This window comes from Tiliqua scincoides, chromosome 6 (assembly GCF_035046505.1).
Source record: "Tiliqua scincoides isolate rTilSci1 chromosome 6, rTilSci1.hap2, whole genome shotgun sequence".
NCBI classification, from domain to species: Eukaryota; Metazoa; Chordata; class Lepidosauria; order Squamata; family Scincidae; genus Tiliqua; species Tiliqua scincoides.
In genome coordinates this window covers 84397305-84408402 of record NC_089826.1, presented here as the reverse complement: position 1 = coordinate 84408402, position 11098 = coordinate 84397305, and the positions used below count along the sequence as shown (strand labels likewise).

Here is an 11098-nt window from a genome sequence, read left to right as displayed (position 1 = left end):
TTTATGACTTTAAATGTTGTTAGCTGCCTTGGGTGCCCTGCAGGGAGAAAGGCGGATTGCAAATCAAACAAACAAACAAACAAACAAACAAACAAACAAACAAACAAACAAATAAATATCCTAGGAATTATTTAAAAAGTGATTGAGAATAAAACAGCCAATTTTATAATGCCATTGTACAAATTGATGGTAAGGGCACACATGGAGTATTGTGTCCAGTTCCGGTTACCACATCGCAAAAAGGATACAGTGGAACTGGAGAGGGTGCAGAAGAGAGCAACCAAAATGATTACTGGGTTGGGGTACCTCCATTATGAGGAAAGGCTACAGCGTTTGGGGCTCTTCAGTCTAGAAAAAAGGCCTGGGGGCACATGATTGAGGCATACAAAATTATGCAGGGGATAGATAGAGTGGATAGTTATTAACCTTTCCCTCTCACACAACACCAGAACCAGAGGACATCCACTAAAATTGAGTGTTGGAAGAGTTAGGGCAGACAAAAGAAAATATTTCTTTACCAAGTGTGTAATTAGTCTGGAACTCCTTGCCACAGGATGTGGTGATATCATATGGCCTAGATGCCTTTAAAAGGAGACTGGACAGATTGATGGAGGGAAGGATCATCACAGGTTACAAGCCATGATGGACATGTGCAAACTCCTGGTTTTAGAACTAGGCTACCCCAGAATGTCAGGTACAAGGAAATGGCACCAGGATGCATGTATCTTGTTGTCTTGTGTGCTCTCTGAGGTCTCTGGTGGTCCACTGTGAGATACAGGAAGCTTGACTAGATGGGCCTTTGGCTTGATCCAGCAAGGCTCTTATGTTCTTAAACCAACGTTTAAGAAGCATTTTGGAGTCATGGCACCATAGGTTCACCTGGGAGAGTAAGAACAGCCTGATTTGTGCAGTGTGGGCCGCAACATCATGGAGGCCATGGAAATTCTTGTGCATATATACTCAGTGCTTCCATAGTGAGGCCGCACCAAGGGAATCATAGTTTTGTGCCCAGCATGGCGTGAATGCCCTGTACACACGTTTGAGCATTCAGTCTCCACCCACCCCACACTCCATACACCTGTGTGTTCTGAGTTCCAGGTTCCATCCCACTGACAGTTAAGAGTAGGTCAGAAATAAGAGAGTAAGGAAATGCCGCGAGACCCAGCATGGAAAGGGGGTATGCTTCCCCAAATATCTGCTCGAGTCTTCCTTAAAAGTAAGGTGAATTCAAGCTTCAAAAGTAAGGAGAGTCGGAGAGCTGCTTGGAGCCGCTGAGCCTCTGGAGGGCCCAAAGTTGCAACAGAAGAGAACCGCCCAGAAAGGACGGGGCCGGCCACCAAGGCGTGCTAGCTTCAAAAATACCCAGGCGGGTGCAGGAAGAGGATGGCCTGGCTGGACAACTATCTCTCTGAGCCAAGCACTGTGGGGCCAGAGACAAGCGAACTGGCAGCCCAATCCTGAGCTCCCAGGGCGCCCAGGCTTGGCGGCACCGAGAACGGCTGCCACCGGATTCTGCACGCCCCAGGCTACCGCAGGAGGCGCCTCAGGAGAAGGGGACTTTCGTCCCCTTCCCCCAGGTAAGATAAGCAGCCCCGCAATGAGGCTACTCACTTTTGGTTGGCGATAAAGTAAAGGCACTCATGTAGGGCGCCGAGCCCTTCACAAGCGGTTTGGATCCTGCAGAGCAGAGCTCCGCAGACCTGCCCCCCTCTCTCCCCCTGGCACGCCTCCAGCCTGCCCCCCTCCCCGCGTCACAGCCCCGTGTCACACCTACCCCCCACCCTGTCTCCGCCCCCCCGCCGACCTCCCCCCTCCCCGGAACGCCTCCTCCCCGCCCCCGTTCCTACCCACCCCCGCTTACCATGGCTTGGTGGTCCGGGAGACCACCGAGCCACGGAAGCTGCACAACCGCCCCACGCTAGCACAGCACCGGCCAGCACTGGGCTAGTACAGACGGGAGCCTGGCGGAGAGTCTCGCAAGTGCTCGGTGGCAAAATGCCATGCCTCTGAGCACAGGATTGGGCTCTGAGTGTACTCTGCTGCCTGTTCCCTCGTTATCTACTCACTGGCCACTTAGAAAAATCCACTCACATGCAACAGGATACAGGTCTCTTGTTGTCTTGTGTGCTCCCTGAGGCATCTGGTGGGCCACAGTGAGATGCAGGAAGCTGGACTAGATGGGCCTTTGGCCTGATCCAGCAGGGCTCCTCTTATATTGGTCTGCTACATGATCTGTTTGGAATAAAAGCAAAAGAAGTGGGCAGCTGCTCTAAGTGCCCGTGAGGGGGAGTGCAAGAGAAAGTACCGCAGTGGCAAGGAGGCCACATGACCTCCATTCAGCCCTCCACAGCTTCCAGCTGCATCCTTCCAGTCCATGCTTAGAGCTCACCCCCTGGGCCACCCACCTGTGTGCACTGCCTCTGCATGGGTAAGAGCATCAGTCACGTCCTGTGGTCCCCTCGAGTGGCCCTGGAAAGGGTTGGAGCCATCCATTCTAGGGGATTGGGGCACGGTGGAGTGGAGTGGAGGCGAGGGCAGTGGGGGAGAGAAGCTGTCCGGGTGAGGCAAGATTTGAAGCTGCCCTGCTCCAGCCACTCCTCTCAGGAGAGAGCCCACTGAACCCACTCAGGGCACTGCAAAATCCAGTATGTTCAGGCTGCAGGTTTCAAACCGCTCGAGTGGGACGCCCACACTGGCGCCCCACTGATCCCCAAGCTGTAAGACTGCAGTTTTCCAATCTTCCTGGGAAGTAATTCATTGGATTCCGTGGGATTCCTCCTTCGCCAATCGTCCAACTGCAGTCTTCCAACTTCTGCCCTTACCACTGACTGCAACACAGGCTGCAAACGGGCTGCTTCTCTCTTTCTCTCTCCTTGCACAGAAAGCGTTCAGTCAAACTCGCCAAGTTTATTAGCTAAATTGCTAATGCCCCAGGGCCTGTGGTTCGTGCTTGGTGCAGCTAAATAAATAAATAAACAAATAACACGAAATAAAAATAAAATTTTAAAAAACACAACAGGTTCAAACTTTTGCATGCTATTAGAGTTTTATTCTGCAGAAGAGAGACAAAGCCAGTGCACAAAGGGCAAGCAAGCCCTCTGTCTCTGCCCCCCGGGGGACTGAGCTCATGACACATGGGGGTCCGTTCCGTTCCCACCCATTTGGACACCTTTCCCTATTGGGCTGGGTTTTCTTTTAGGCCTTCTCTCTGTCTGGCTTTCTTGGCCTACTGCTGGTAGGGACTGCTGACTGCTCCAAGTTACCTCGCTGCGTTTGCAACTTGCTTCTTGGTTCTCTTCTTCTCTAAGCTGTTTGCGTCTTCTGTTTCCATGTTTGTTTTTCTTCGCAGAATGTATTGGGCAGGGGTAGTGGCTGGTACCCTGTTCTGCAGCCCCCAGACCCTCCTTTTCACTGTCATCCTTCTGGCAATTGCTTCATAGAGGTGAGAAAACAACATTGCATGGATTTGGGTGTGTGCTTGTGTGTGTTTGGAAACCACTCCTGTCATCTTTTTTTTTTCTTAGAAACCATGGCTCTAACAGTCTGAAAAACAATCAAGTCAAAGTAGATCCTTTGAACAGTTCAGGAGTCAAAAACTAGTTCAGAAAAGTGATCCTAAGTGCCTGAAATTCATTGTCAAATTCACGTAGTGTGTGTACGCCCTTGGATAATGTTGGAGGGGCATCCAGTCTAGGCAGGTCTCTGACCACCCTTGCAGCTGTCTATTGGCTGAACTGCTCTGTTGTTCCATCTTCATTATGCTGGTGTAAAAGGTGCACTAGCACCTAGGCAGATGCGCTTCATGGGATGCGTTAAGTCATCCCATTCATGGAATGGGTTAAGTCAGAATGCCAGATGTAGGGGAGGGCACCAGGATGAGATCTCTTGTTATCTGGTGTGCTCCCTGGGGCATTTGGTGGGCCGCTGTGAGATACAGGAAGCTGGACTAGATGGGCCTCTGGCCTGACCCAGTGGGGCTGTTCTTATGTTCTTAACTACAATTCCCAGGAAGACTTGCAGGTCTCTTGTTATCTGGTGTGCTCCCTGGGGCATTTGGTGGGCTGCTGTGAGATACAGGAAGCTGGACTAGATGGGCCTATGGCCTGATCCAGTGGGGCTGTTCTTATGTTCTTAACTACAATTCCCAGGAAGCCTTGCAGGTCTCTTGTTATCTGGTGTGCTCCCTGGGGCATTTGGTGGGCCGCTGTGAGATACAGGAAGCTGGACTAGATGGGCCTATGGCCTGATCCAGTGGGGCTGTTCTTATGTTCATATGTTCTAGGCTAGCTCAGCCTGTGACAAAGCTCCCTGCCCCAGGAAAGCATTCTGCCCTTTCTGGTTAAAGCTGGTTAAGCTCTCCCCAAGCTCCTTCCTAAGGACAAGGGGGCAGAACGAAGGGGAAGGACAAGGATTCTTTCCGAGTCGGGGGAGGTTCAACCTCCCAGGGGGAAGCCTTCCTCCTTGGCCACCTGAGGCCCTGGAACAGCAACCCCAGAGAACCAGAGTAGGGGCAAGGAACAGCTACACCACATCACCTCCTGCCACAGGTACCCCGCACCATGGGGAGCCGAAAATGAACCGCTGAAGAACCTATCTGACCTTCCCCCTTCGGGAATCACGTGGTCGCCTGGACCCTAGCAACCAAGCCCTCTAGAACACTCTGGAACTAGGGGTCCGAGACTCCCTGCAGAGTCGCAGGGTGGGTGAAAGCGACCCCTGGTGAACCAGAACCAGAGGGGTTGACCAGAGGGGTCTTACTGGCTGATTGTCTGTAAGCGCAAGGCCCTGTGCTGTAACAGAACCTAAAGAGTGTCAAACATTTAACAAGAATAAAACAGTGGTGCCGACTCTTCGACTCATTCCAGGACCAGGTCAGTGCCAGATTTGCCGAAACTTCCCTCCACTTGACTCTCCTCCTAGCCTCACTCCTCAGGGGCCCAAATGGACATGACACCCCCTGACGCCCGTCTTCTTCCTGGTACTACCACTGGTGGTCAGTCAGGACCCTGGAAAGTGTTCTGTTTGTAGGAGGTGAGCAGGAAGCGTGGACTGTCCCAGCTTACCTGCCCTTATCTTCTTTACAGAATCTCCCAGATTTGCAAGAGAGGCTGAAAAATATTCCATCCCGGGGAGCAGAATCGACCAGTGAGCCACAGACCGCCAGAGCATCCATCATGGTGTCTTCTCCATCTAGAACACACAGGCTTCCTCCTCCTCCTGAATGGCTTGTGGGTCAGGTCACCCGAGAAATATCACTGCCCACGTGGAATTGCCCACCCTTTTCACCCATCATCTGAGGCTCTTGCTTGGGAGTGACACAGGATATCCTTAAATTTGCCATGGGTTTTAAGAACAAATATATTTTTGCATTGGTATCTTTTGATGACTTTGTTACTGATTTATTATTGGAGGCTTTTTCAGTGTACAAAGTTTGGACCATGACAATTCAGAAAGAGTGACTCTGCCCCCATGAACAGCGGTGCCATGCCAATATTTCTCTCCCCCCTTTAATAGGACCAGAGTTTTTTGGGGTAGGAGTTTGCTTCTTGCAGGATATATTTCAGTGCATGGATAGAGCATGGGCGGTTTTGTTTTTTTTTATGAAGAAGAGTTTGGTAAGGAGATGAACTGTGTTAACATGGATGAAATTAGTTGTTGGCAACCTTCAGTTTCGGAAGACTCTGGTATTGCGCTCTGAATGGTGGTTCTGGCACATCGTTCAGTGTGGCTGAAAAGGCTGATTCGGGAGTGACAATTTACAGGCTATTGATTTCTGCCCCCTTTAAGCTGCCTTGACAGTGTTATCTTCATTTCATCACAATTCTAAATTGAGCCCCACCTCAGGCTGCTTATTGGCCCCAGCCCATTCCTTTTGTTTCAGGGGATGGCACACACCTAGGCTTCAGTCTTGACTCTGGGGTTTGTGTGTGTGCTCTCATTGCCAATTCCAAATAGTTTCTCACAGCGGAGGCCACCCAAGCCAGAGTCATTATAATTGCTCTTGGTTGCTGCAAAAGGATCTTTTGTAATTTACAGTGGCCAAAATGGTCAACAGTGTGTAGTCTGTTGCTTTTTGGAACGTTGCAATGAGTTTGGCTCATTCTGAGCTCATACAATTACTTGAGGACCACTTTTTCAAAATCCATTTCTGCTGTTGGCAAAGCACAGCTTCCTGCTTGCATGCCTGACCCAGGGTTACAATGAGCCTCTTCAGTGTTGTATTTCTACCTGTCCCAGTCTGCTTGCAGAAATTTAGAGCCTGATCCTACCCAGCGCAGGAGCAGCAGCACCAAAGTGCTACTGCCACAACTTGTGCTGGATTTGAGCAGATTCTGGCCTCTTTTGAGGAAGGGGAGGTTTGCCAAACCCAGTTTAGTCACTTGGACAGCGACTCTCTAATGAAAAATAATTTTAGTGCCCACCCATAACAGTGCCCACTCATCTCTGAGTTATATAGCCCTATATACAACAGTCAGAAAATATGAACCATGTACTCTTAAATTGAGAACTGTACGCTGGTCCACAAGGCAGTGAGAAAGCACTGTTTTCCAACTGCCGTGCAATTACCTCACCATTTCGATTTATCTCTTCAATCATTTTGTGGTAAAAAGGTGCATGGGTGGTAGCCAATTAATCTCTCCAGATACGCAGCAAAACTCCTTCCCTTTTACTCACCTAACCTGCAGTGCACTCATCAGTTTTGATTCCCAGTTAGGATGTATTCAGTCAGATTACCCTGGCTGGACTCAATTAAACAAACCCAAGTCCTGACTGTGTGGGCAAAAAAGGTTCTAGTCTCCCACTAGACAACTAATCCGGAAGTGGTCTGCAAAATTCCTGTGGTACCCCTGAATTAGGCAGCAGAGGCAAGATGCTGTGCCAGCAAGGGACTGGTGGACAGGCGTCCTCCTGTATCTGTGGGTCCCGTATCCATGGTTTCACGTATCTGTGGTTCACAAATTTCCCCTTTCGAGCAAATGACTTTCCTTTGTCTGACTGAAGCCCTCCTGTCACTGTCTCCTTTGTTTCTCTGTGTAGCAGAAGCAAATCCAAGGGTGGGGGCCATGGGGGTGCGCTCCCCCCATACTGTCTGCCAGCAGAGAAGGGCACCCACATGACCTAGAGAGCAAAATCGGGTGCCAGGGGAATGCCCACTGGGCAGGCACTGGTGACATTGGTTGGAATGGGAGCCCAGGTCTACCCAGCTGGTAGATATGGGCTCCAAGTCCAGGCAGGAGCTCAGGTCTACCCAGCCAGTAGACCTGGGCTTCAAGTCCAGGAGGGAGCCCAAGTCTACCCACCCAACAAATCTTGGCCACATAGGCCATTAAGTTTAACCTGGAGCCCAGGTCTACCTGCTTGAGTTGGTAGTTGACTTGAGTTGGTAGTGCTCATGGCCCGCCCATCCCAACACAAACACTGGATCTGCTCCTGCTGTGCAGCCTGCAATGATTAGCATCATGTTGTTTTCAGCCCTCCAACCCACTTCCTGTGAGCTCTCTCTGCTTCCTGTTAGAATTTGCAGGCAGCATAAAGACAGAGAATGCAACAGGGGAGCTGAAATGAGCAAAGATAAGTCATTTGCGCAATGGCAGGAATTTGTGAATAGCTTCTTGTAGGGTTTGCTACTATCGGTGGTTTCCAGTACCCATGGTAGCAGCAGGAATCTATCCCCAGCAGAAAAGGGGGGGGGCAGACTGTACCATTTTAGAGCTGTTACTGGTGGTGCTTTTTAAAAAATACTCGTAACATACACACAGGAGAAAAGCACTTCAGGTGCAGGAATCCTGTGCAACGGGCAACAGTACAGCTTCGTGCCTTGGTGGAGAAAGGAAGAAGCAGTGGCATAGCTAGAGGGGGTGCAAAGCACAAATTTTTGCAGGGGGACTCATTGTGGTATGTAAGCAGCCCCTCCCACTCCCCTTCAGAGCCATTCCAGGTGGTGAGAGCAAATAGGTGTACACCTGGCTCCGAAGAGGAGGGGTCACTTGCACACTGCGGTGAGGCTCTCTGCGTAACTTAGTGCTTTGCACCCTTTCTAGCTACATCACTGGGAAGAGGGAGATGCAGAAAAAAGGATTTATTTTAGTGATCCAAAAAGGAATGGAAAATGGTACTTAGCTGAACTTGCTCATTCACTCTTATGATGAGGCAGGTGGAAAGATAAGCTCTGCAACTTTAAATGAATGACTGTGCTTTTAAAAAGTAAGGTGACAAATGAACACCAAAATGAATGCAGTAAATGCTGCGTTTAATTTTTTTTTAAGATTATATCCTACCTCTTCTTTCATAACAGGCCCCCTGAAGATACCTTTATCTTAATTTGAATCCTTGGGACCCATTCCGGGTATCTTTTATTTATGGTTTACCTTCTGTGAGTTGCAGGCTCACTTTAATTCTCCTGCCACCGCCATGTGGTTGGTTGGTTGCTTCTCGACATAATCAATGACCTCATTCTACTGGCACAGCTCTGAATCTTTTCCAGTTTCAATTATTTTGCAAAACGTTTTATTAGCCATGCTTCATCACAAACACATAAAAAAATAGCAATCGGTCATAAGTTATCTTTCATTTCCTCTTTAATCTGTCACCTTCTCTCGTGTCGGTTTTTGACAAACGCAAAAATGGAGAACACTTTCTCCAAGCTGATCCCCCACCGGTTTTCACTGTACAGCAGCACCAAGGGGTTTTGAGTGCTGGTGGGGGAGGGGCAGCAAGATGTCTGGGAAAGGTAAGTAAAAATAATTTTACTTCCTGTTCCTGGCCTGCTCCTTGCCCTGATCCTACCAGAACCACCCACAACCCACTTCTGCCACCACCTTACTGCTCTAGCTTGGCCTATGTGGGCCATTGGTGCACAAATAGGACATCCAGCCATTTACACTGGTGATCCCACAACCCAACTTTCAGCGGCAGATAAGCACCCAATGGAATTGGCCTTTCAATTTAGGAGCATCTTCTTTCTTTCTTTCTTTCTTTCTTTCTTTCTTTCTTTCTTTCTTTCTTTCTTTCTTTCTTTCTTTAACAAAAATGCAATCACTTGAAATTAGACATACCTCATAATGAAATCAGTGACATAAGTATGTCATCCATTCACATGATGTCACATTTCCAGCACAGAACTGCCATTATCGCAAGACATTCCTAGCACTGATTGCCTTACAGAGCAATCCTACACATATTGAATGAGAAGTCTCTATGTGTTCAGTAGAGGTTACTCTCAGGTAAGTGTGTATAAGATTGCAAGCTTGGGAAAGGCCATAGTTCAGCAGTAGAGAACATACATTGCATGCAGTGGGTCCTGGATTCAGTCTTTGGCATTTCCTGGTAGAGTTGGGGAAACCCTTTGTAAGAAACCCCAAAGAGCTGCTGCCAGTCAGAGAAGGTAGTGCTGAGATAGATGGAGTAAGAGGCTGACTCAGTACAAGGTGGCTTCCTCTGGCTCTACTCACAAAGTATACCCTGCCTTGGACATATTCATGCATGCAGGGCCAACCCAGCCATAAGGCTGGTTAAGCCCCTAGCTACAGACAGCAAGTACTCAGTGCCTGCCTGCCACCTCACCCTGCCCACTGCCTACTCCATCCTCTTGTTGCTTACTCACAGAGCACATGAGAAGAGGAGGGGAATGGGAGGGCTTACTTCCTCCTTCTATAGCTCCACTTTTGCTTCTTCTAAAGTTGAGCATGCATTGTACAGATAGGCTAATATCACCTTGTGGTCACTCACTAGTGGGTTCCTTGGACTTCTAATCCAATCCTATCCCCAGCCACATTATAGCATGCCAATGGAGTGCACACTGCATGCTATGGTGGGGAAGGTGATCAGACAGCCCACAGGAGGTACATACCTCCTCGTAGGTCAGCCAAACATCTATATGTCTCCTTGGATCAGCTATTTTGCTAGTGCAAGTCTAAAGAGAGCCAGGAGGCATGCAGGTTTGCAAAATGGGGGTTGGGATCCTTTGAATTTCACTGCAACTGGATCCAGTCCCTTGTGCCTTCTTAGTTCCTTCCCCTCCCCACCCAGATACTCCCCTGCCTTTCATCTCCCCATCCATGAACTACCACTTCCATGCCAGCCTACCTCCCCTGGTGCCATCCAAACAGCCTGGTAGTGGCACAGTCTTCACACCGTCACAGGGCCTTTTATGCAGCAGCAGGACACTAGTTCCACTGTCAAAAAAGGCCCTTAGAATTGGGCCATAAATAAAACAGAGTCATATAGCGGAAGACCTTTTTCCCCGATTGCTCCCCATCAACCCCCACTAGTTTGCAGCTAACAATAAAATAGTAGTAGAAGCTGTTCCTAGGACAGCAACTGTTACCCTGCACATGCCCGATCTCGTCTGATCTCGGAAGCTAAGCAGAGTCAGGCCTGGTTAGTACTTGGATGGGAGACCGCCTGGGAATACTGGTGCTGTAGGCTTATACCATAGTCTTTCGAGACTGAAGGTTGCCAACCAAGCACAAAGAGGAAGGCAGAGTAGCCAGGTGGTGTGGCTGGGCAGGCAGCAGACTGAGGAAGGTAAAAGGGATGCAGGGGGCAAGGCACTCCCTGCCAGTCTGCTGCCTCCCTCAGTTCGCCACCTGAAGTGAACACTTCGATCAGCCTCTTGGTTGGGCGTCCCTTGAACGTCTGCAACTCATGCAAGCATCCCGTATACAGGCACAGGAGGAAGAGCAAAGAAAATACTTTAATCTAAATGGATACCAAATGAGTATACTTGCAAGAGCGCATAAAGCTTGTTGTTTTGTTTGTTGACTAACAGATGATTGCAGATTTAAGGATGCTCAGAGCCCTGTGTGAATAAGGGGTTAAAAGGCCAGGCCTCTCCAAAATGGCTTTCACCAGTCATGACAAGCCTGCATCTATCTCCCAGATGGTCACCATCATCCCCCCACCAACAAACTCTTGAGCTGTTGAAGGAGAGTGAGATGGAAACTGATCCAAATAAACAGAACAAGATCGAGCATCTGGCATCTCAAAGCTCAGTCTCCGTGTTCGATGTGGTGACTTCCAAGTAAACGGAAAAAAAGCCATTTTGTCCATAATTGTTACCAGAACTACTTTTACAAACACATAACAGGCGCACACA

General features: G+C 49.2%; 1 pseudogene; it reads left to right on the top strand.

Moving 5' to 3' along the window:
- Positions 1–10312: 10312 nt before the first annotated feature.
- LOC136656545 (5S ribosomal RNA) lies at positions 10313–10428 on the top strand (annotated as a pseudogene).
- The last annotated feature ends 670 nt before the right edge of the window (positions 10429–11098 follow it).